The following is a 25,313-nucleotide window of genomic DNA, read 5'->3' on the forward strand; positions in this document are numbered from 1 at the left end:
AAAGTAAAAAAAGAAAAGAAAACATCGTTGAAATAATATGTAAAAAAGAAAGCAAAAACACAACTGCCTGCCTAGGAATGCATCTAGAGCAGTCTTTCTGCTGCAAACCCTGAGGAGGCAATTTGTCGGTAGGCGTGCTCACCTCCTCACCAGCCCTGCCTGGAGGAATCACAAACCCTGGTTTTCCGTGTAACCACAACACTCCAGCCAGCCCACCCAACCCCCACTGCTTTTCCTCCAGCACCTACTTTACTATTTGGAGAAATTTTATCCTGCTCTGTGTAAAACTTCCAGAGCTGCAGGGCTCACAGCAGACTTCCGGGATCACCAAACTTCAGAGGTAAATCTATTACAGTTAGGTCCTAAATCTCAACAGCAAGAGGAAAAACGTTCCTGGTGGCTTTTGCTCTGTAATGCCAGTCTATTTTGGCAAGTAGCCTGAGGTAAAGTCCCTGCTGGGAGAAATTCCATCTTGGAGACCTAGTTAAAAGCCTCCCTTTCCGCCTTTCATCTCCAGGTCCCAATCTAGGCAAATAGGATAACAAATGAGGATCAAGTGCCCAAATTACTGGAGTCTGCAACTTCTTATGCGGCAGGATAGTGAGTTTAATACTAGGAGTAACTCAAACACCATTTCTGAACGCTCACCAAATACACTAAATCCTAGCGAGGTATGCTGATGAGCCTAAAACTGTGGGGTTATTATTTTTTAATATTTAGGCAGCATAAGTAAAATAACAGGGCAAAGATAATTTTTGTAAAATAATTAAAGATAAGTTGTCACTGTTTGATAAGCAAATTTTTATAATGTCAGTCAAAAAATCTTTACATGACAAGCTCTGTTTTCTACACACACACACACACACACACACACACACACACACACACAGATGTTCTATTTTACCAAGACTCTTGAGGCAAGATAATACTGCTCACATTTTACAAATGAGGAAACAGGCAAAGAGGAATAAAATGACTTGTTTAAGACCAAACAGTTCATAAAGCAGCATATTCAAAACTGGCCTCCCAAGCCAGTGCTCTCCATTAAACGTGAAGGCGTGTTCTGGATTTTGTGTGTTATCCATAAAAGCATGGCCATTTCCTGCATTACATTTCCATTAACACTACAGTGATGGTTCAAAATTTGTTCAACTACATAACCCTCTGGCTATTTTTCTATCCCACTCTATAAAATCGCTTTCTTCAGTTTATATTAATTAGGCGCTTTACTTTTATTCCTTCCACTTGCTCTCATAACATTTTATATATCGTTTACAACTATCCCACCTTCTCCCCAAAAAATCAATTGATCTAAATTATAATCGTTTAAAGTTTTAATTATAGGCTGGGTGCTGTGACTCACGCCTGTAATCCCAGCACTCTGGGAGGCCAAGGCAGGCAGATCACCTGAGGTAAGGAGTTTGAGACCAGCCTGGCCAACATGGTAAAACCCCGTCTCTACTAAAAACACAAGAATTAGCGGGGTTTGGTGGCGCATACCACCAGCTACTCGGGAGGCTAAGGCAGGAGAATTGCTTCAACCCGGGAGGCGGAGGCTACAGTGAGTCAAGATGGTGCCACGGAACTACAGCTTGGACGACAGAGGGAGACTCCATTTGGGAGCTGGGGCAAGGATATGAAAAGCTGAAATGTCCTCTAAGCATTCTGTAGTTTCAGTCAAGTCATTTCATCTGTTGGAACTTCAGGACTAGCAAAACAAGTGGAGTTAAACTAGATGGTCTTTAAAGTTAGTTCCATCTGAGTGAATGAATCTAGTCTAACAGGCAAGATATAAATTCATGAAACAAAAGAATAAGACAAAATAGAATAAACTTAAGTAGTTAGTGCTTAGGTTTTATTTATTTAAAAGGGTGAACCTAATCTCTCAAAATAAGGATTACTGTATTTTTTTTTTTTTTTTGAGATGGAGTTTTACTCTTGTTGCCCAGGCTGGAGTGCAATGGTGCGATCTCGCCTCACTGCAACCTCCGCCTCCTGGGTTCAAGGAAGTGATAGGCGGGTGGGGCAACTTGTAAAGGGGAAGGGAGGTGGGCGGATAAAACACAAAGAAATGGCCATTTATGAGGACCTACTATGTTCCGGATATGTGATTGTTTTATTTTTCTATCTCATTATGAAACAGGTATTATCTTCACTTTACAAATTGAGAATCCGAAGCTCCAAAAGGTTAAGTAATTTTTGTCAAGTTAAGGCCATTTAGTAAATGGAGCTGAGATTTGAACTCGAGGCAGGCCGACTCTGATGCTTGTTCCTTTGTGTAATTACACAGTGTTCCCTTGTAATATTCAGGAAGGGTGATGGCGTGAGAGAGCTAACAAAAATGTTAGAATGCTGAAAGATTTCTAGTAAAGACAGAATTTGTTACAGGTCAAGGAGGACACTAGGGGTACAAAAAGCCGTGAACTAAATATGAATATACTTTCAAAAGTTAAGTCCTTAAAGATACAGAGAGCTGTAGAAATGCAAATCACACTGGGTGGAACCGAGCTGGTTTCAGAGAGATCAGAGGGCACATTACAACACTGCAGAGACAAGGGTTTGACTCCTGTGAAGTCCAACAGAATAAACACACTTTGATTGCAGTTGGGAGGCTTAATACAATAAGGAACTAAAGATAGGAAACGAAGTTCACGGAAGGAACAGATGTGGGGGGAGGGAAGGGGAACAATACAAAAACCAGTATCAAGAAGGAATTTAGAAGTTATCCAATCCCTATCATTTCAGAGAGAAAATGCACCTAGGAAAAAATGACTAGCTGCTAAAAACCTCAGCCTCCCAACTAAAGCTGGGTTTCGTTTCATTTTTGCCTTTATAGGTGCAGATTAAGAGCCTGTTAGGTCCAAAATGGTGCCCTGGAAATTCAAGTTAAGTTAAGCCCGTGCTGGAGGACCACCAGGTAAACCACTGGCTGTTCCAGGACCACAGCAGGCTTATCTTTTCAGTCTGTGGTGCCTCCCAGTACAAATCTAACCAGCCAGCCCATTCTGAAGGAGACCTAGACGAGAAACTTTCCACTTAGCAGGAGGGTATGAGGTGGATTTTCCAGATCATTCATATTCTCTGACTAACCTTTATCCTCTGGTCACAGCCTGGACCCCAAAATTGGCCAGAACCAGAAAGGCTGTTTGGCATGAAGACAACACACAGCATACATACACACGAAAAGTTTAACAGGGAGTCCAGTAATTATAAAAATAACACAGTAGAAATAAAGTTCACTTATGAGAACTGAAGAAGAAAAGACATAATGGCAAGAAAGAAATAATCTCTACATGACAAAAGACTCCTAATATTCTCATTTCACAGATAATGTAGTTAAGGCGCAGTGAGATGAAGTGATTTGAAAGCTAGAAATAATCTTCTGGATTCTACAAGAGTGTCAGTACTCATCATTAAGATTCCTGAATGTCAAGGAGTGAACAATCGATAAAACAAGTCAGGGCTACTCTGGGCACACTGCCTGTGGGGTAGCCCTGCTCTGAAAGGAGCAGTAAAAAAATATTAAAACTAAAATTAAGGCCTGGCAATGGTGGCTAACGCTTGTAATCCCAGCACTTTGGGAAGCAGAGGTGGGTGGTTCGCTTGAGCCCAGGAGTTCAAGACCAGCCTGGGCAACATGGTGAAACCCTGCCCCTACAAAAAAAATTAAAAATTAGCTGGGCATGGTGGCATGTGCCCATAGTCCCAGCTACTCAGGAGGCTGAAGTGGGAGGATCTCTTGAGCCCAGGAGGTTGAGGCTGCAGTGAGCCATGACCATGCCACTGTTCTCCAGCCTGGGGGACAGAATGAGATCTTGTTTCAAAAAAATAAATAAATAAAAATAAAGTCAAGTCTTCTTTTCCATTAATGTCCAAAGAAGTGCAGAGACTGAGAGGAAAAAAAAAAAAAAAAACACGCCAGGAAAATGAATTTTAGCTTGACACCCTGATAATAAACTTGCTGCCCCCACAAGATGAACAAAAACATGAAAGTAAGAAAGGAAAGACACTTGAGATTAGAGACAACTGAAAAAAACAAGAAGAGTAAATAAAAGCTCCCATGAGAGCGCTGTCCAAATGTTGCATATTTTTAGCACTGTATATACTCTTGCTCTCTACAACACCTTCCAAAGTAATTAAATCTCTAAGGTTGTTCTCACTCAAGGTGCACTTGATAAGAAGTTCAGGGCCCGGGTTCCTTAAGAACACAAGTGCTCCTAGTACCTGGTATAACCACCCTTTAAATCTATTTTTATGCTTTATCCTAAGAAGGCTGGCTGAGTTCATACCTTGGGTTTTCTTCCTGTTTTGCACGAACTCTGAGCGCCTGAGGGTGCTGGGTGCTGTGCGGCGGAGGCAACTATTCCTTCTCCAAGTCTCTAGGCCATTTAATTTTCTCTCTTCCTCTAAATGCCAGATATTCTTCTCTAATGACGAGCTCTGAGGAATCCCCAAATGACGTTCTCCTTGGTCTCCCGTGGTACACTGAGTCTGCAGACCATCCAGAAGGATCCCGCTGCCCCCACGTGCCTTTGTTCTTGATATGTCAATGCCATTATACTCCAAATTCTCCATTTGATGGAGAGAATCTGTTCCTCTGGAATTACGGGATTTATATGCACAGTTTGCAAATAAAGCATCATAGCCTTCATTTTCTGTATCAAAATTACCCTGATCCATGACATGAGTCTTAGCTTTGGGATACATGTTGTCATTTTGATAAACATTCGTGTCCCCTTCATGGTATTTGATAAATTCTTTATCTTTCTTGACCCCATTCAAATCTGAAAAGCTCACAGCCTGCCCATTAGGATAACTCCCAGGAACATGATATAAATTGCTGTGTTCTCTATTATAAAAATTAGTTTCCTGACAATCCTCAAGATTATGATTAACATTCCTATGGTCTATATACCACAACTGAGGTCGACCTAAATTCGCTGAAGAATCATCCAAACCCCTATGATCAGTCAATTGTTCAGCTTTTTTAGAGTCCTCAGGATTATAATTCAGATTCTTACAGTCTGGGTAGCCATTTTCCCCATATCCACCAGCTTTTGAGGTCACATCTGGGCTTCTCATGGGCGAATTATCCTTCGTCCCAGGGCTGGGACTCTCATAATCTACATTTTCTGGACTCCTATAGCCATCATGACCTCCGTGGTACACACAGCCCTTTCCACTTTCATGTGCTTCCCCACAGTCCACATAGCTTGGTTCACTCTGCTCAAAATCCCAGTATCCACAATCCCTTTTTCTGTAGGGCCGATGCTGCCCTTTGGCCCAGTACCTGGGATCCAAGTCATTTTCTCTGTAGAGTCCATCCGGCACCGTAAGGTTCCTTTTCCGTACACTCCCGTAGTCTTCATACTCCCAGGTGGAGTCCCAGTGCCTTTTTTCCTCCACTTCACTTTCTTTTCTAGCCTTGTGGGTTTCACACATATTCTATGTGCTTAAAGAAAAAGGTTTTACTTTTCTTTTCCATGGGCCTGGTCTGGGCTGTGGACAGGTGGAGTCTAGCCTTAGGCTGGATCTGTCCTGCTTAAAATGTCTCCCAAGCATTCCAGACACTCTTCTTGTCGCTCTGGTCAGAGCACAGAGAGATGTGGAGTTATTTCAACCTCAGGATCCAATCAGCGAGCTACTCTATCTTTCTCCAGAGGCCAGCAGATAATGAGTAACTAGTATGCATGTGATTGGAGTTGCCAGCTTTGTTTGGTGTTTCCCTCAAGCTGGTCAAACTGGCTTGGCTGCTTTACTTGCTGAAGATAGAGGCATTCTGCTGCTCTAAAGGTTTTGCAGGAAAAGTCGTATGAAAGAGAAACAGCCCCCACTTTAGAAGTCCAGGTCAGGTCACATATCAGTCTCCCCCGCCTCTTTAATCCTTTAGTAAGCCACCAGGGGTATAAACAAATGCTTTCCTTCCCATGCAGCTCAAGCTGGACCTCCATTCCCCATCCTCCAAGTCCACCTTTCTAATCCATGAACATTCAAAACCTTTCAGGACTTCACCCCTTAACTTAGAGGCAGGACTCTTCTGAATGCTTTGCTTTTCTGGAATTCAAGTCACCAGTCAGTGTATACTCTAATCGCGAGCTGCTCAAGCTCCCACCTGCAGACAGTTAGTCATACAACTGAAGGAAGAAAAAGTACTTCCTTTTCCTTTGATCTGGAGAGTAGGTGATTTTATAGTGTAAACACTCTTCACAGAATGGAGTTAGGTATGCTTTCACATTTTCCCAGATACTTGTCATGCCAGGGAAGCATCAAAAACATTAATTTCTTAAACCTCTTTTCTAGTTAACTCATACAACATATTTAAGAAGTGGAAAATGAGGCCAGAAATGAAAAAGGCAGGTAAATGGCTATTTAAATCAACAAACATTAGCTGGTTACCTATCACAGAGGAGGCATGGAAGAGAAAAAGACGTACAAGTTAGTCCCTGCCTCTTACAATGCAGAAGCAACCCACTTAAAGGAAGATCGAATGTGATAAGTGCTATGGAGCAAAGACAAACAGCAACGGCACCAAAGCAAAGCCCCTGGTATGGCAAGTGGAGGCTTCAGGGAAGCGGTCGGATGTAAACAGTGACTTCAGGGAGAAGGGGGATCTCTGCAGACTTCACATATGGAGCACTAAGAAATGGGGAATCATCTGAAGGATATAATACATGGTAAATAAGAGAGGAGGCTGAAGAGATAGGTTGGGGTGGACCCCAGAGGATGTCAATGACATTTATTTTATTCAATGGAAAGCAGAGTCATGAGGTTTTGAGCAGGGGAAATGTGCTAAGAGACAGGCCTTAATAAGATTAGTCTTTTAGCTGTCTGGTCATTCATTGGATGTCTAGGAATGATTCCTTGAACTTAAATCTTATTTGTGAAATAATATCCAGAACCCTCAGGAGAACTGGGTTACATGCTTTGTTAATAATTAGATGTTTACTCTTGGATAATGACTAATTCTCTCTGGGACTCAGTCTACCCGTCAATAAAATGAGGCGGTTGGCCACAGTGACTCCTCTGATTCCCCCAGCATTTTTTTTTTGAGACAGAGTTCCACTCTTGTAGCCCAGGCTGGAGTGCAGTGGCACCATCTCAGCTCAATGAAACCTCCGCCTCCCGTGTTCATGTGATTCTCCTGCCTCAGCCTTCCGAGTAGCTGGGATTACAGGCGCATGCCAACATGCCCTGCTAAATTTTTTGTATTTTTTAGTAGAGACGGGATTTCACCATGTTGGCCAGGCTGGTCTCAAACTCCTGACCTCAGGTGATCCACTCGCCTCGGCCTCTCAAAGTGCTGGGATTACAGGCATGAGCCACTGTGTCTGGCCCCTACAGCTTTAACAATCCATGTTTCTATTTTCCCTCACAACTTATTTTTCCCTTCCTCAAATACTTGATGTGCTACTAGGTGCCTTTTGGATTCTTTACGGACTTCTTGAATAAGCCTTTATTTATTTACTGGAGTTAGGGTCTTGCTCTGTTGCCCAGGCTGAAGTGAAGTGGTACAATCAAAGCTCACTGCAGCTTTGAACTCCTGGGCTCAAGGGATCCTCCCACCTCAGCCTCCCTAGTAGCTGGGATTATAGGCATGTGCCACCGTGCCCAGCTCGAATGAAACTCTAGATTGTCAAATCTTCTTTTATTTTTATTTTTTGAGACAGAGTCTTACTCTGTCACCCAGGCTGGAATGCAGTGGCATGACCTTGGCTCACTGCAACCTCCATCTCCAGGGTTCAAGAGATTCTCCTGCCTCAGCCTCCCAAGTAGCTGAGATTACAGGTGCCTGCCACTACACACGGCTAATTTTTATATTTTTCAGTAGAGATGGGGTTTCACCATGTTGGCCAGGCTGGTCTCAAACTCCTGAACTCCTGACCTGATCACTCCTCAAGTGATCTGCCCACCTGGGCCTCCCAAAGTGCTGGGACTACAGGCGCGCCAGGCCTGAATGAACCTCTATATTGTCAAACCTTCTGATGTCCACTTGTTCTGGTTCCTTGCACCTCCTCAACCAACAGCAGCAGCAGTGACAGCCCTGGCAGCTACCATGTTTTCAGTGTGTACTATGGGCTACGATCAGCACTAGGAAGTTGGTAGAGGTTTTCCATTTTCACTACCCTCCTAGGAGAGTATTTATTATACTTGTTTTACCACAGATATAGAAACAATCTGGGAGTGTGAATAACCTGTCCAAGATCACATAAGCTAGTACATGGCAGGGCTACAATTTGCACCCAGATCTGTTTGATTTCATGGCACTAGACTAAGAAGAATATCTCAAAACACAGTAAATTTTAATTTTCCTCAAACCAAGTAAATAAACAAAGAGACACTATCCTGGCCTAATTCAAAAGTGGATCACTACTGAGGCAAGCCATGTGCACCCCAACACCACCATTCCCTCTTTGTTTCCAGTCCTGGCCGACCAACCCTGCCCTGAGCTGGGCCTCACCAGCCAACCACCATGAGCACACAGAATGGCAGTGACACACAAGACAGCCCAGCACTGAGTGATTCAGTCATTACAACCTATTACCTAAACCCAATAAAGATTGCGACTTGGTTCACCAAACCAACAGGAAGTCAACATTATTCGGGAGAATAGCTTTCACCACAAGTTATAACAGAGCAACAGTGTAACAGGGAGAGCACTGGAGACCAGATGAGGAAATGACACCTGCCTTCTAGAAGTTCAATTTCTGCTAAAAACCAGTTTGCAGGTATGATTACCCTCTTTGGCTGTCACTTTCCTATGTAGGAAATGTGGACATTAATGATTTCTCTGCCACTTTAAATCTAAAATTCTATGATCTTGCTTATTTCTAATCCAGTTAAAAGATTAAACTTTCTCTGTTATGGAAAACAAAGTTCTCTAGCAACTTGATATCTTTGATAAAGCTAGCAAGATAAGAAAAACACACCTAATAAATCAACCAAGAGAAGAGATAAAAAGAGAGGACTAAATTATAAGTAAGGATCCTAGTTATAAAAAGAAATTATTGGCCGGGTATGGTGGCTCACACCTGTAATTCCAGCACTTTGGGGGGCCGAGATGGGTGGATCACTTGAGGTCAGGAGATCGAGACCAGCCTGGCCAACATGGTGTAACCCCGTCTCTACTAAAAATACAAAAAATTAGCTGGGTGTGGTGGCAGGGGCCTGTAATCCCAGCTACTCAGGAGGCTGAGGCAGGAGAATTGCTTGAACCTGGGAGGCAGAGGTTGCAGTGAGCCAAGACAGGCGCCACTGCACTCCAGCCCGGGTGACAGAGCGAGACTCCGTCTCAAAAATTAAAAAAAAGAAATTATAGTTGGGCAAGTGGAGAGCGAACAGTTGGTTACAAAAGGTCATTTTCTAAGTCTGATTGCCTTTAGGACATTAAAGATAAGCAGTCTGCATAAAGAGATAAACTCCCTCAGCTTTACCTCCATACTACTATGACCCAGATCTAAACAAAAGCTGTGAATGTCTTGCCATTTTTGAGTAATAAATTTGTGTACAGAGAAAGTGCCCGAGGGAAAAGGGAGAATGACTTTTCTACTTTTCTCAATGCTAGGACTGCTGGTGAAATAGAACCCTGTAGACAGCCATCCCTCCTTCAGCACCCCCTCTCACTTTACACAACAGTCACACTACAACGGCTCTTTTCAGCAGTCCCGAAGCACCATCCCACCATGATGTTTGCTATTTGCCTAGGGGTGGGCTATCATGACTATTTGTGTGACGCCCAGAGCGGACAGATAGACTGCCACCTATTCTAGAAGTGAAGATGGGGAAGTAGGACTTGGAAAGAGAGAGAAAAGAGGGAGAAGGTAGAGGAAGGGTAAAGGAAAAAAAGGGAGAAAAGTGTGCCAAAAAAAAAAAAAAAAAGAGCAAGAATATGTAACTCCCTAAGCTTTTGTGGATTCCTCTGTGACTGCCCATGTTGTTGCTCCACTCTGAGGGTCAACAACCCCTCACTCTCTAGGACTCTGCCCAGTGACATTCCGATTCCTACAGTTCTTGCTATTTTCCAGAGCACCATGCAAATATCTCTCTTGGCTAACCTATGTTGTTACTTCATTATACTTGCTTATCTCCTTTTATTATACTGAAAGTTCCTTGAGGGCAAGGATGGTCTAACTTGTCTTCCTATCTCTAGCACAGCTCTATAGATGGTAAAACCTCTTTGCAAAAATTATAACACTGAGAAAATTGTAACAGTGAGAAAATTATAACAATGAAAGAGATCTGATCTAACCAACCCTCATCTTGTCTTTAACCTCCAAACTGCCCTTGATCACTCCTGGGCTTGGCCTAAGCTAACTGTGGGAGAAATTTAGTTTACAGTTGAAATGGAAATAGCCCTTCCACAAAACTAAACCACTTTTGTCAAACTAATGAAAGATCACCAAGTCGGAAGGATGAGAGGAGTCTAATTCTGCTAAGATGTAGACACAAAGGATCATTAGCCATTATTTAGAAGGTAACAAGATTTGCAACTTTCACAATTACCCCTTCAGATAACACCATTATTGTAGAACCCAGGATTAATCTTTTAAGATGTCTTTTCAGGCTTTTACATTTCTAAGGACTGATGGCTCCACCTGGACCTGTCAATCAGTCCTGTGGTCCCACTCAGCAAGGGACTTGGTACAGGACGACCATTGTCCACACCCCTATGATTGCATCCCCAATCAATCAGCAGCACCCATTCCCCTAACCCCCTGGCTGCTAAACTATCCTGGAAAAACCTCTGCATTTTTTAGACTGATTTAAGTAGTAACTCCATCTCCCACATGGAGTGGCCAGCTGCATGTCAAACTCTTTCTTCATGCAATGGCCTCAGTGAATTGGCTTTATTTGTGCAGTGGGCAGAAAGAACCCACTGGATGATTACAATGGGGCACACAGTAGGTATTTAAATGTTCAATGAATCAATGCATGTAGCATTTATTTAGCACATGCTAGATGCTAGGTAGAGGGCAATCTAGCTTAGAGGTTAAGCGCACAGGCTTTGATAGCCCTGGATTTAAATCCTGACTTTGCCACTTAATAGCTGTATAATCTTGGGGAGGTTATTTAATCTCTCTAGGCTTGTTTCTTCACCTTTTCACCATCAAACCTACCCTGCTACCTGCCTGTAAACCTGAATGCTCTGCCTCCCTCCTTTAACAACAGAGCAAGTGTCCCTGCTCTGATCCCAGGCCAATCTCTCCATTGGCTTGCCAGCCCCCTCCCCTCCTGACCACTCAGAGACTGTTCTATCTAACAGCAGTGAGGCCCCCTCTCCCTGCTTCCTCAATGTGCCCATTTTAGTGGATCAGTCTCACGAGTTTATGAACACGTGCTAATGTTTCTCGTCTTACAAACGACTTCCACTGGCATTTCAATCCAGCGTCCCCTGCTGCCACTACCCTTTTTTGGTTTCTTTAACAGCAAAACTCTTCGAAAGACTTTTGAGCACAATGCTCAATGCCTCTCTTCCTTACCTCTCATTTTCTCTTTAATCCACTCCAATAGGGCTTGCATCCCAACATCATCCCTTCAGTGAAACTGTTCTTGATAAGGTCACCAAATCCCATGGTCATTTCAGAGACTTGACCTTACTTGGCCTCTTGGCAGCTTCTGATCCTGTCACTTGCCCTTTCTTTTTTTGAGACAGAGTCTAACTTTTTCACCCAGGCTTATGATCTTGGCTCATTGCAACCTCCACCTCCCATGTTCAAGTGATTCTCCTGCCTCAGCCTCCTGAGTGGCTGGGATTACAGGCACCTGCCACCACGCCTGGCTAATTTTTGTGTTTTTAGTAGCGATGGGGTCAGGATGGTCGCAAACTCCTGACCTCAAGTGCTTCGCCCGCCGCCTCGGCTTCCCAAAGTGCTGGGATTATAGGCGTGAGCCACCGAGTCCGGTGTCACCTGCCCCTTCTTGAAACTGTTTCTCCATTTGGCTTTCCTTCTGCTTAGCTGGTTGCTTCTTCTTTGCTGGCCCATCTCTCGTCTTCCGTATTCCTAAAGATTGGAATGCCCCAGGGCTAAGTTCTAGATCATATTCTCCTATACACCCAATTACCTGGCACACAGCAGGAATTCAAGAAGTATTAATATGACTAGAAATGTGGTTGCTACTTGCAACTCTAATCCTTCCAGTTGCCTAACCTCAGGTTACTACTCAGGATTACCTTTGACTCTTCTCAATCTTTTTTTTCTTTTTGAGACGGAGTTTCACTCTTGTTGCCCAGGCTGGAGTGTGATGGTGCAATCTCGGCTCACCGCAACCTCTGCCTCCCAGGTTCAAGCAATTCTCCTGCTTCAGCCTCCCTAGTAGCTGGGATTATAGGCATGTGCCACCACACCCAGCTAATTTTGTATTTTTAGTAGAGACAGGGTTTCTCCATGTTGGTCAGGCTGGTCTCGAACCCCCGATCTCAGGTGATCCACCCGCCTTGGCCTCCCAAAGTGCCGAGAGTACAGGTATAAGCCACCGCGCCCGGCCTTTTCTCAATCTCTTATACCTCACATCTAATCCACAAGCAAGTCCTACTGGCTCTAACTCAAAATATGCTGAAGGCTGAGCACCTCTCATCATCCCCACTGCTGCCACCCTGGTCCAAGCTGCTGGCATCCATCCCTTGCCTGGGTCACTGCAGTAGCCTCCTAACTGGTCTCTCAGCCTCTGCCCTGTGTCTCTTCTGTCTCTTCTCTTCTGTTAAATGGTAGGTCAGGTCATATTATTCCCCTGCTCAAAACCTTGCAGTAACTTCTCTTCTTACCCTAAATGATGAACTATAACTGTGCCGTTGCTCTAGCTGAACCGGTCTCCTTGCTCTTCCTCAAACACCTAACACACTCTCGAGCTTGCTGTCTTATCTGTCTGGAACGATGCCTCCCACCTCCAGAAATGGTTTGGCTGGCCCCCAACAATCTTACTCAAACAGTATTTTTCAGAAGGTTTTCTCTGATTTCTTTTCTCCATTGATTGTTTTCCCTTCTGACAAAAAAGCAAAAAATATACTCAGAGTTTTACTTACTTATAGGTTGTCTCTTCCCATGAGGGCAGAGATTGCTACTGTGACTCGACAGCACTACCTGGAATACAGTGGGAGCTCAATCATACTGGTTGACTGATGACTGTCCTGTCTTTTGAGTCTTATTACATCTGGTAAAGTGAACAGTAAAAGGAGGCAGCAAGCAGCTCAGGTAGGGATGGGATGGTGGGAACGCTCGCAACTAAGGGTCTCAGGCCATCTGAAGATGAATTATTTTCCTGTACCATGCTGCAAAGCCTCAGTGAAATCTGAAACCGAAACTTAAATACCTCGATGCATTCCAGCTTCTCCACCCTCTGCCTGGAGCTGAGTGAGGAAATGTTCACAAGGCCATCCTACAAACTGCTAAGAACAGTGACTCACAGGTCAATTATACCTCAGTTCACCATTGTAAGCTACATTTCTTGACATACATTCAACCATCCAACCTAAAATGAGAAACTAGTTTCTCTCCTGACTTAACATAGCCTATTAATGGGTTCTGATGATGGCTGCTGTCTTACACTAGGATAAAATCCTTTACAAGTAACTCTGAGCTCATTTTTACTGAGCCAACACCCTGAACCAGATGTTACACAAGTTGAAGATACTTGCTTTTTTCTTACATACTGACAAACTAGAAAGAAAGATTATTATTTCCTCTACATAAACTTTCATTATCTTGAAAGACCACAGAATGGGCCGGGTGGGGTGGCTCACGCCTGTAATCCCAGCACTTTGGGAGGCCGAGGTGGGCAGATCACCTGAGGTCAGGAGTTCGAGACCAGCCTGGCTAAAATGGCAAAGCCCCGTCTCTACTAAAAATACAAAAATCAGCTGGGCATGGTGGCGGGCACCTGTAATCCCAGTTACTTAGGAGGCTGAGGCAGGAGAACCGCTTGAACCTAGGAGGCGGAGGTTGCAGTGAGCCGAGATTGCACCACTACACTCCAGCCTGGGTGACAAGAGCGAGACTCTGTCCCAAAAAACAAACAAACAAAAAACACAGAACGATTTGGCTATTTAATTCTATTATCTCTTACTAGTTTGAGAAGGAATTCTTGTTTTTTTTTTCTCTGTCACCCAGGCTGGAGTGTGGAGTACAATGACATGCTCACTGCAGCCTCGGCCTCCTGGGCTCACCCAAACCTCCCACCTCAGCCTCCCGAGTAGCTGGGACGACAGGTCCACATCCAGCTCTTTTTGTATTTTTTTGTAGGAATGGGGTCTCACCATGTTGGCTGGGCTGGTCTTGAAGCAATCCTCTCACCTTGGCCTCCCAAAGTGCTGGGAGGCATGAACCACCACATATAGGTGTGAGCCACCACAACCGGCTGAGAAAGAATACTTATACCTAAGGGATTCCAAGGAGTCTGCAGAATGACAAATTGTTTCTGCATATAAAACAGTTACACGTTCAAATTTTAAAAATCTGTCTAGAATATTACGTATCACTTTAGTATAAAGATGTTATTGTTCCATATCAGTCATTCTCTGGCTTGTTAATCTATCGGCTCTCTTTAGTGGACCTTAGATGCTACCTCGTACACTGGGGAAATATTTTCCTGAAAAACATATTCTGATTTAATTTGCAACAGACGTCATTAAAAATTACTTTTAGAGTCTCTGGTCAACCTTCCTTTGACATTACCTTAAAGGCCAGGAAGAGGAAAGTTTAGGAGCAAGGTTCCTGACTCGCTCTACAGTTTGGCATCCACTGCACTGATTTAGAACAATGGGGTTCTGGCACTGACACACACCAAAAGTAGCCAGGGTCATGATTCCAAGGCAGCAGGAAACAGTATAATTAGCTATAAAGGTCAATATCAATATGATCACTGGGGTTTCAAACACACATAAATACGAATGATAACATGACTATGTTTTTTAAATTAATCAACGTGTAGCCAGTGCCTGGCTCATCGTGTGTGCTCAAGAAATATACACTGAACAAAGAAACGAATGCACACCCTCTTTTCAAATTCAGATGTGTGAACCTCACCTAGAGATAGGGTAGTACTAGGTAGTCCTGATCAGAGCTTCTATAAATAATACGTCCTGGGAAACCTCAAAGTCTGAGAACTAACTCTTAATGTTTCTGCTGCTTTGCAAGTCAACCTGTTCATCAGACTTAAAGGTAGTGTGTTTGAGATCTAAACCTTAACTTGTTAATTAGCAACTCATTTGACTGGAAGCTTCTTGAGACCAGCGAGCACATCTATAACGTTCATTGCTATGTACCCTGCCCTTAGCACAGTGCGTGGCCCATGGTAAAAACAAATGAATACTTCCTGGATGAATGAGTGATTGACCTGAACACCACACAGAAGCCCACAAAATGATGTTTCATTCCCCAACACAGAGCAACCATAAATACTGTCTAGTATTCTATCCCGACTCTAGACGATAATTCCAAATTTAAAACTCCTAATTCAGAGTTACAGCCAAAGACTGACTTATTTAAAACTAATACTGGACTTTTTATTTCCAATAATTGAAATCTACATTATTTGGATCAGTCCCTCATAGAAAAAAAAAAAAAAAAATCTTTAAAATAGAAATCTAAAAGGAGACCTTTTCTGTAATAAGCTAAGATCCCAAAGAACTCCCGAGGGTAAATCAGAATTGGGCCAGCCCTCTTGCTCAATTACAGCTGGGTTCCGACACCTTGGTCATCCAAGGTACAAGGTACACCGAGCCTTGAAATTGGTTTAAGTTGGACCTGGGCTGAGAATGACTAGTGTTTGTTTCCATGTGGAAATTCCTTCTTAGCATTTCTTAGGAAATTTATACATCTTTCTAAAAAAAAAAAAAAAAAAAAAAAAAAAAAATCAGCTGAGAACTCTAGAAAACAAGAGAAGGTACTAGGATTCTCCTGGGAGAATAAAGCCTAACAATAAATGCAGAGACATTAAGAGTTTAAAGAAATCCACCAGTGTCAAGCTGACGCAAGAGCAGAGAATACTGACACGCAGAGTAAAGTGTGAAAGGTGACATTTCTGGGAATGAGGACAAGAGTGGGTGGGAGCGCCAGGGTCTGATCAGTTAACTTTGCTCACAGTTGTTGCTATGTAATACATGTGTTTAGAAGAGTGTGTGCTCCTGGCCCTGTGCGTTGCCAACAGTGAGTCATTCTTGCAAATAAAATAAAGATTAATAAGCTTACTTGTATAGTATGCTTTATACAGATCTTATAACGGTAGTCTAAGAAATAAAGTTTTATAAGCAAAGGAAGTCCTTAAATTAGCAATTCTGACACATGATTCTGTATAGTGCTAAATCTTGCACAGAGGGGCAAATGTTCCATTATTTGAATACCATCCAGTAATGTTTGTCCAGTGTTTTCTACTGCTTAATATTTGCTATATAGTTCTTTATAAATGTTTTAATAGAAGAAATGCAAAAGAGAAGATATGAATATTATTGTGAAATATTCCTAAACAAAATCAGGAACATATCTAAAATCTGCATTAGCATAAGCAATATCAATTTCAATGGCAAAGCCAAAATCAGAACAAGCAGACGAAATATTTTCAACATTAAAAAAGAAAATGAGCTTTCAAGAGACAACATGCACCCAAACAGGCCTAAGAGAAATGCTTTTTCTTTCTTTTTTCTTTTTTTTTAAATTGCGACGGAGTCTCACTCTGTCACCCAGGCTGGAGTGCAGTGGCGCGATCTTGGCTCACTGCGACCTCTACCTACTGGGCTCAAGCCATTCTCCTGCCTCAGTCTCCTGAGTAGCTGAGATGACAGGTGCTCACCACTATGCGGTGTGCTAGTGTACACTCGCTAATTTTTTGTATTTTTAGTAGAGACGGGGTTTCACCATGTTGGGCAGGCTGGTCTCAAATTCCTGACCTCAAGTGATCCACCCGCCTCAGCCTCCCAGAGTGCTGGGATTACAGGCATGAGCCACTGAGCCCAGCCCTGGAAATGCTTTTGAATACACACTTAACAATTCCACCAACATCAACATAAAATGAAAACCTTTTTTGATCTATGAAATATTAGTCACAAAACAAAGATCAACACTATCAGATAGGGCAACTAATGCTCTGTGTATTTAAAATTCTATTTAAAGGCATGTAAACCGATGGAACAGAATAGAAAATCCAGAAATAGAGCTGCACCACCTACAATCAAGTGATCTTCAACAAAGTTGACCAAAATAAGCAATGGGGAAAGAGTTCTCTATACAATAAATGGTACTGGAGAAACTAACCATATGCAGAAGAATGAAACTGGACTTCCATCTCTCACCATATACAAAAATTAACTCAAGATGAATTAAAGACTTAAATGTAAGGCCTCGAACTACACAAATCCTTGAATAAAACCTAGTTAACACTCTTCTAGACATTGGCTTAGGCAACCTGCAACAAAAACAAAAATTGACAACTGGAACCCAATTAAACGAAAGAGCTTCTGTATAGCAAAACAAACTATCAACAGAGTAAACAGACAACCTACAGACTGGGAAAAACTATGCATCCAACAAAGGCCTAACATCTAGAATTTATAAGGAACTTAAATCAACAAGAAAAAACAACCCCATTAAACACTGGGCACAGGACATGAACTGGCACTTCTCAAAAGAAGACATTTAAGTAGCCAAGAAATATATGAAAAAAAATGCTTAACATCACTAATTATCAGAGAAGTGCAAATCAAAACCACAATGAGAAACCATCTTACCCCAGTCAGAATGGGTATTAAAGTAAAAAAAATTACAGATATGTTAGCATGGTTGTGGAGAAAAGGGAACACTTATACACTGTTAGTGGGAATGTAAATTAGTTCAGCCCCTGTGGAAAGCAGTTTGGAGATTTCTTAAAGGGCTAACAGTAGAATTACCATTCGACCTAGCAATCCCAGTATTGGGTATGTCCAAAGGAAAATTCTTCTACCTAAAACACACCTGCACTCAGTTGACTCCAGCACTATTCACTACAGCAAAGACGAAAATCAACTTAGGTGCCTATCAACAGTGGACTGGATAAAGGAATCCTGGTATATATACACCAAGAAATACTATGTAGCCACAAACTAGAATGAAATCATGTCCTTTGCAGCAACATGGAGGCAGCTGGAGGCCAGTATCCTAAGACAATTAAGGCAGAAGCAGAAAACCAAATATCACGTGTTTTCACTTATAAGAGGGAGCTACATAATGGGTACACATGGACATAAAGATAGAAACAACAGACACTGGGGACTACAGGACAATGGAGGCAGGGAGGGAGGCAAAGGTTGAAAAACTGCCTATTAGGTACTATGTTCTCTTACACAGGTGATGGGATCAATTGAAGCCCAAACCTCAGCATTATGTAATATACCCTTGTAACAAATCTGCACATGTACTCCCTGAATCTAACATTTAAAAGTCAAAATAAAATTAGATTTTAAGAGTAATTTTAAAATACTAAACATTTGTGGTATTTCTTTCAATTTTTAAATGATTTTTGACATTTATCTTGTACTAATGTTCTTCTTTTAATGTTTTATATTATCACATTAATATTCTGATTTTATAAATCTTCTATAGGTGTGTAAGATATTAAGGTTAGAAGAAGCTGAGCAAAGGATATGGAAGCTCGTATTTTTGCAGCTTTCTATAAATCTAAAATTATTTAAAAATGAAATTTAAGAATGTTTTTCAGATGTTGATGCTGGGGGAAGCTATGTATGTGTGGGGGCACGAGATACGGGAAATCTCTGTACCTTCCTTTCAGTGTTGCTGTGACTCTAAAATAGCTCTTACAAAAATCAAGTCCTTTAAAAAAGTCTATTATCAGGTAAAGAATATTTTTACATGTTATTAAAATATATAGTCATATCATGACATTGTGACTCACAACAAACCGTGCATTTATTTCATATACAAATATAAAACCTCTGAAAACCTTAGTGTAATACTAGCACAGGAAAACTTGTCACCATTGATTATGATCTCTACTACTATTCAAGAATGTGTAAGTAAAAGTTTTTTAAAATACGAAATTATAATTTAGGAATTCCCAGGAATTCCAATTTCTTACTCCTGAATCTCAAATATTACTATCCTTCAGGAATTTGAAAACATTAGTTGACTACAAACAACTCACAGAAACAAATGCAAATTCCTTCTAGAGTTCAGGTGTCCTCACCTCAAGTCTTAAGATTTTCCAAATACTAAGATGACCAGCACACAGTAAGATAACCAGACACACAAAGAGCCTAGACCACAAGAATGAGAACCATGGGACATCAAAAACAGTCCCACTAAGACTGAATATCTTGGAATCATACATACACAGACTCTAAAACAGCTATGCTTACCATATGGAAAGAAAATAAAAACCAAGGCCGGGCATGATGGCGTGGGTCACATCTATAATCCCAGCACTTTGGGAGGCCAAGGCAGGTGGATCACTCGAGGCCAGGAGTTCGAGACCAGACTGGCCAACATGGTGAAACCCCATCTCTACTAAAAATACAAAAATTAGCCAGGCGTGGTGGTGGGCACCTGTAATCTCAGCTACTTGGGAAGCTGAGGCACAAGAATCGCTTGAACCCAGGAGGTGGAAGTTGCAGTGAGCCGAGATTGCGCCATTGCACTGCAGCCTGGGCAACGAGAGTGAGACTCCATCTCAAAAAAATAAATAAATAAACAAACAAACAAATAAATAAATAAATGCAGAGTTTTAAGAAGAGGCAGTAGCTACACTAAAAACCTCACTGTGGGTCTGGCACAGCACTGGTTTCACAAGGGGCCTGGCATCTCTGCACTGACAGTTCCCAGGTCCCAAGTAGACCAGTTCAAAGTAAAAACAGAAGTAGGAGATCTCTGAAAGCTCTGGGAGGTAGAGCAGGCAATTCAATTCAAATCCATTCAGTTAAACTCAACTCCCTTCATTAGGCAGTTGAGTCCCTACTGTGCACAGAACATCACAACAGGTGTGTGGGAAATGACACAGTGAATAACAGATAAAACCTGTTTTCTCAGTAAGCATATTAACAACTAAATATTGATGAGAATTAGATAAATGCTGTTTTGAAAGTTCTTTAAATCTTAAGCCTTAAATTTTAACATTGTAACTTATACAGAACCATATTAGAGGAGCAATGCCTGGTACTCAAACTGGTTAATTTCCACCTCTTGAGGGATAGCTTATATTGTTGGAAACACCTTTTATGAAGACAGAAAAAAATGACCTTATGAGAAATTGGCTGTTACTGCAAGGAATAAGTAATTTCATCATATTAGCGACAGATATTATCAAAACACCTTTTGAGAAATTAATCAAATCAACATTAACATACCCAATACTGTATTTGGTAGATTCAAATTTTACAGTCTTCCCAAATAAACTACACCCACCTTAAGTCTTTCACAGTACTAAACAGCAATTTTTTTAAAAAGTAAGAACACTGGCTAAATAAACTAATTCTGAAAATGAAGGTCTGGTGAATAAAAAAGAACACCAGTTTTATGTGGTACCAGTCCATTTACCCATTTAAAAACACTGCATACGCAAAAAATAAAAATAAAAACACTGCACAGTGTTGTTAAGCACAGAAGACATAACATTTCCGTGGAACACTATTAATTCTAAAAAGTACCATTCCTGGGAAATTCCTGCTACCTGAAATTTGGGAGTCTTTTATTCTCCCACCTACATATCTGATATGGTTTGGCTGTGTCCCCAACCAAATTTCATCTTGAATTCCTACCTGTTGTGGAAGGGACCTGGTAGGAGGTAATTGAATCATGGGGGCAGGTCTTTCCTGTGCTGTTCTCATGACAGTGAATAAGTCACAGGAGCTGATGTTTTGAAAAACGGGAGTCTTCCCACACAAGCTCTCTCTTTGCCTGCGGCCATCCACGTAAGATGTGACTTGCTCCTCCTTGCCTTCCACCATGATTGTGAGGCCTCCCCAACATGTGGAACTGTAAGTCCATTAAAACCTCTTTCTTTTGTAAATTGCCCAGTCTTGGGTATGTCCTTATCAGCAGCGTGAAAATGGACTAATACAGTAAAATGGTACCAGTAAAGAGGAGCACTGCTGAAAAGATAATCGAAAATGTGGAAGTGACTTTGGAACTGGGTAACAGGCAGAGGCTGGAACAGTTTGGAGGGCTCAGAAGAAGATAGGAAAATGTGGGAAAGTTTGGAACTCCCTAGAGACTTGTTGAATGGCTTTGACCAAAATGCTGATAATGATATGAACAATGAAATCCAGGCTGAGGTGGTCTCAGAAGGAGATGAGGAACTTGTTGGGAACGGGACCAAAAGTGACTCTTGTTATGTTTTAGCAAAGGGACTGGTAGCATTTTGCCCCTGCCCTAGAGATGTGTGGAACTTTGAACTTGAGAGAGATGATATAGGGTATCTGGCAGAAAAAATTTCTAAGCAGCAAAGCATGCAAGAGGTGAATTAGGTGCTGTTAAAGGCATTCAGTTTTATAAGGGATGCAGAGCACAAAAGTTCCAAAAATGTGCAGCCTGACAATGTGATAGAAAAGAAAATCCCATTTCCTGAAAAGAAAAACCGGATGCAGAAATTTGCATAAGTAACGAGCAGCCAAATGTTAATCCCCAAGACAATGGGGAAAATGTCTCCAGCGCATGTCAGAGGTCTTCATGGCAGCTGTACTCATCACAGGTCCAGAGGCCTAGGAGGAAAGAGTGGCTTCCTGGGCTGTGCTCAGGGTCACCGTGCTGTGTGCAGCCTAGGGACTTGGTGCCCTGCATCCCAGCTGCTCCAGCCACAGCTGAAAGGGGCCAATGTAGAACTCAGGCCACGGCTTCAGAGGGTGCAAGCCCCAAGCCTTGGCAGCTTCCACGTGGTGTTGAGCCTGCGGGTGCACAGAAGTCCAGAATTGAGGTTTGGGAACCTCTGCCTTGATTTCAGAGGATGTATGGAAATGCCTGGATGTCCAGGCAGAAGTTTGCTGCAGGGGCAGGTCTCTCATGGAGAACCTCTGCTAGGGCAGCACAGAAGGAAAATGTGGTGTCAGAATCTCCACCCAGAGTCCCTACTGTGGCACCACCTAGTGGAGCTGTGAGAAGAGGGCCAAAATCCTCCAGACCCCAGAATGGTAGATCCACCAACAGCTTGCATTGTGTGCCTGGAAAACCCACAGACACTCAACATCAGCCCGTGAAAGCAGCCGGGAGGGAGGCTGTACCTGCAGAGCCACAGGGGCAGAGCTGCCCAACACCATGGGGACCTACCTTTTGCAGTGGCGTGACCTAGTTGTAAGACACGGAGTCAAAGGAGATCATTTTGGAGCTTTAAGATTTGACTGCCCCACTGGATTTCAGACTTGCATGGGGCCTGTAGCCCCTTTGTTTTGGCCAATTTCTCCCATTTGGAACAGCTGTATTTACCCAGTGCCTGTATCCCCATTGTATCTAGGAAGTAACTAACTTGCTTTTGATTTTGCAGGCTCATAGGCAGAAGGGACTTGCCTTGTCTCAGATGAGATGTTGAACAGTGGATATTTAATGCTGAAATGAGTTAAGACTTTGGGGGACTGTTGGGAAGGCATGATTAGTTTTGAAATGTGAGGACATGAGATTTGGGAGGGTTCAGGTGGAATTATATGGTTTGGCTGTGTCCCCACCCCAATCTCATCTTGAATTCCTATGTGTTGTGGGAGGGAGCCGGTGGGAGGTAACTCAATCATGGGGGCAGGTCTTTCCTGTGCTGCTCTCGTGAGAGTGAACAAATCTCATGAGATCTGATGGTTTTGAAAAACGGGAGTCTCCCTGCACAAACTCTCTCTTTGCCTGCTACTATCCATGTAAGATGTGACTTGCTCCTCCTTGCCTTCCACCATGATTGTGAGGCCTCCCTAACCATGTGGAACTGTAAGTCCATTAAACCTCTTTGTTTTGTAAATTGCCCAGTCTCTGGTATGTCTTTATCAGCAGTGTGAAAATGGACTAATATGATATCTAATGCAAGAATTGTTTACAGGTTTATCTTGAAACTTCTAGGTATAGAAAGTGATGGAGAATCTGGAGTTTGCTAGGGCTCTGGGAATGTAACACCCAGCCAAGTTTCCCTCAGAATTCCTTTTCAGGGACTCTGAAATCAAGGTATCTGGCATTCCCCTGAGAGCTCAGGTACTCATATTAAATGAACATCTTTTTGAGGACTTGTCTAAGCATCTACTTTGTGCTGTAGCTTGAGGGTAAATGCTCCTGCTGTTCAGTACAAGCAACCCAGAGGCTTGGCTCCCTAGCTATCCCCTAATCAATTATACCAAATGTACTCTAGGACCCCTCCTACCACACCATCTCTTAGTCTGCAGTTCCCTTAGAACTCTGCCCATGTGCATAACAGTCCTTTCCTGAGAATATTTTGAATAGAGGTTTCCCTCTCTTTCTGCTACACCATCTACTATCCATCTTTCAGAAGATTACTTGATTTCTAATAATACTCTTACTAGAATTTTTTATTCTATTATTTCCATTCACTTTTACAGACCTAAAGTAGAAACGGAGGGAGGTAGCTATGTGTGCTCAGTAGGCCATCGTGATCTTGATCCAGGATCTCTGGATCACCATTCTGCTTTTATCTCTTATTAGTATCCTGCTATTCCTAGACCCCCTGGGTTGCTTTCTATTATTGACTTTCCTGATGACATGTAAGTTCAGAGGTCTCTGGTACACAAGCCAAAAGTGACATGCATTCATGTTCTTGGGCCCTAGACCAATTGCTGTTGGTTGCCTCCCTCTCGTACTCTTCCTATTTATAAATTTTTTCTCCTGTGAGTCTGGTGAATATGAATGTAGTCTCCAGAGGCTGATCACTCCCAAATTAAGGGAAAGAATTTGAATATTTCAATGTTCCAGGTAGGAAGTGGTGAACTATACTTGTTAGAAACATAAGCTTAAATCCCAACTCCCTTAGCAAGTCACTTAATCTCTTTTCAAATTTTAATTTAATTTTTTTCTTTTTTTTTTTAAGAGACAGGGTCTCTCAGTTGCCCAGGCTGCTCTCGAACTCCTGGGCTCTAGTGATCCTCCTACCTCGGCCTCCCAGGGATTACAGGCTTCAGTCTACTCAATATCTATGTCTTAGTTTTCTCATCTATACAGTAGCCATATGAATTATCACTGTACCTTTAGGGTGGCTGTGAATACTCTTCCTGTAAGCAAATTCTAACACATGCTTACTAATATGGTAATAAATGTTAGCTATTACTATTATTAAACTCTACTCCCTTGGCCAGGTGTGGGTATCCCAGCACTTTGGGAGGCCAAGGTGGGTGGATCATTTGAGGTCAGGAGTTCGAGACCAGCCTGGGCAATGTGGTGAAACCCCATCTCTGCTAAGAAATACAAAAATTAACCAGGCGTGGTGGCATGCACCTGTAATCCCAGCTACTCGGGAGGCTGAGGCATGAGAATCACTTGAACCCGGGAGGCACAGGTTGCAGTGAGCCAAGATCTTACCACTATACTCCAGCCTGGGTGACAGAGTAAGACTCTGTCTCAAAAAAAAAAAAAAAGGAAAAAAAGAAATATACTCTCTGGACAACAAAGATACAACATGGAGTTTTCTCATGAGTCTTAACCTGGAAGTCTTTAGTGCTTAGTAGAGCCTGATTAAAGAAAGTTGTACTTAGGGACTTCCCATCTGCACCACTGTTATGGATGCCATAGCAGAATAAGAGACATAAATGTCCTGGAGGTATATGTGTTTCTGAGGTATGAGATTCTTTGATTCTGGTTTTTTTTTTTTTTTTTTTTTTGGGAGACAGGGTCTCACTCCGTTGCCCAAGCTGGAGTGCAGTGGCGTGATCATTGCTCACAGCAACCTCTGCCTCCCAGGTTCAAGCATTCCTCCCACCTCAGTCTCCCGAGTAGCTAGGACTACCGGCATATACTACCATGCTTGGCTAATTATTTTTGTATTTTTTTGTAGAAGCAGGGTTTGGCCCTGTTGCCCAGGCTAGTCTCAAACTCCTGGGCTCAAGCGATCCACCCACCGCAGCCTTCCAAAGTGCTGGGATCACAGGTGTGAGCCAACGCACCCGGCAAGGTTTGAGATTCTTTATCTGAGCAGCAAATGAAGTCAGGAGGCTACAGCAGTCATAGGCTCAAAACAGAGTCAGAGGCTCAAGATAGCCTATCTATAGTGATGAAATAAGAAATTAGGTAGTGAGGCTGGGCACAATGGCTCACGCCTGTAATCCCAGCATTTTGGGAGGCCGAGGCGGGCGGATCACTTGAGGTCAGGAGTTCGAGACCAGCCTAACCAACATGGAGAAATCCCATCTCTACTAAAAATACAAAATT

The 25,313-nt window shown here is 42.5% G+C and overlaps 1 protein-coding gene and 1 long non-coding RNA gene across 2 annotated transcripts in view; one reads left to right on the forward strand and one right to left on the reverse strand.

Annotated features, from left to right (window-relative positions):
- The window catches only part of DNMBP (dynamin binding protein), a 93,413-nt gene that overhangs the window by 45,768 nt on the left and 22,332 nt on the right, over nucleotides 1-25,313 (reverse strand). The window lies entirely within an intron of this gene.
- The window catches only part of LOC105537741, a 26,830-nt gene continuing 4,347 nt past the window's right edge, over nucleotides 2,831-25,313 (forward strand). The window contains exon 1 of the long non-coding RNA XR_001005770.1: nucleotides 2,831-2,917. This is a non-coding gene — a long non-coding RNA (uncharacterized LOC105537741). The remainder of the gene's footprint in view (nucleotides 2,918-25,313) is intronic.

Source organism: Mandrillus leucophaeus, unplaced genomic scaffold (genome assembly GCF_000951045.1).
Source record: "Mandrillus leucophaeus isolate KB7577 unplaced genomic scaffold, Mleu.le_1.0 Scaffold18, whole genome shotgun sequence".
Lineage (NCBI taxonomy): Eukaryota > Metazoa > Chordata > Mammalia > Primates > Cercopithecidae > Mandrillus > Mandrillus leucophaeus.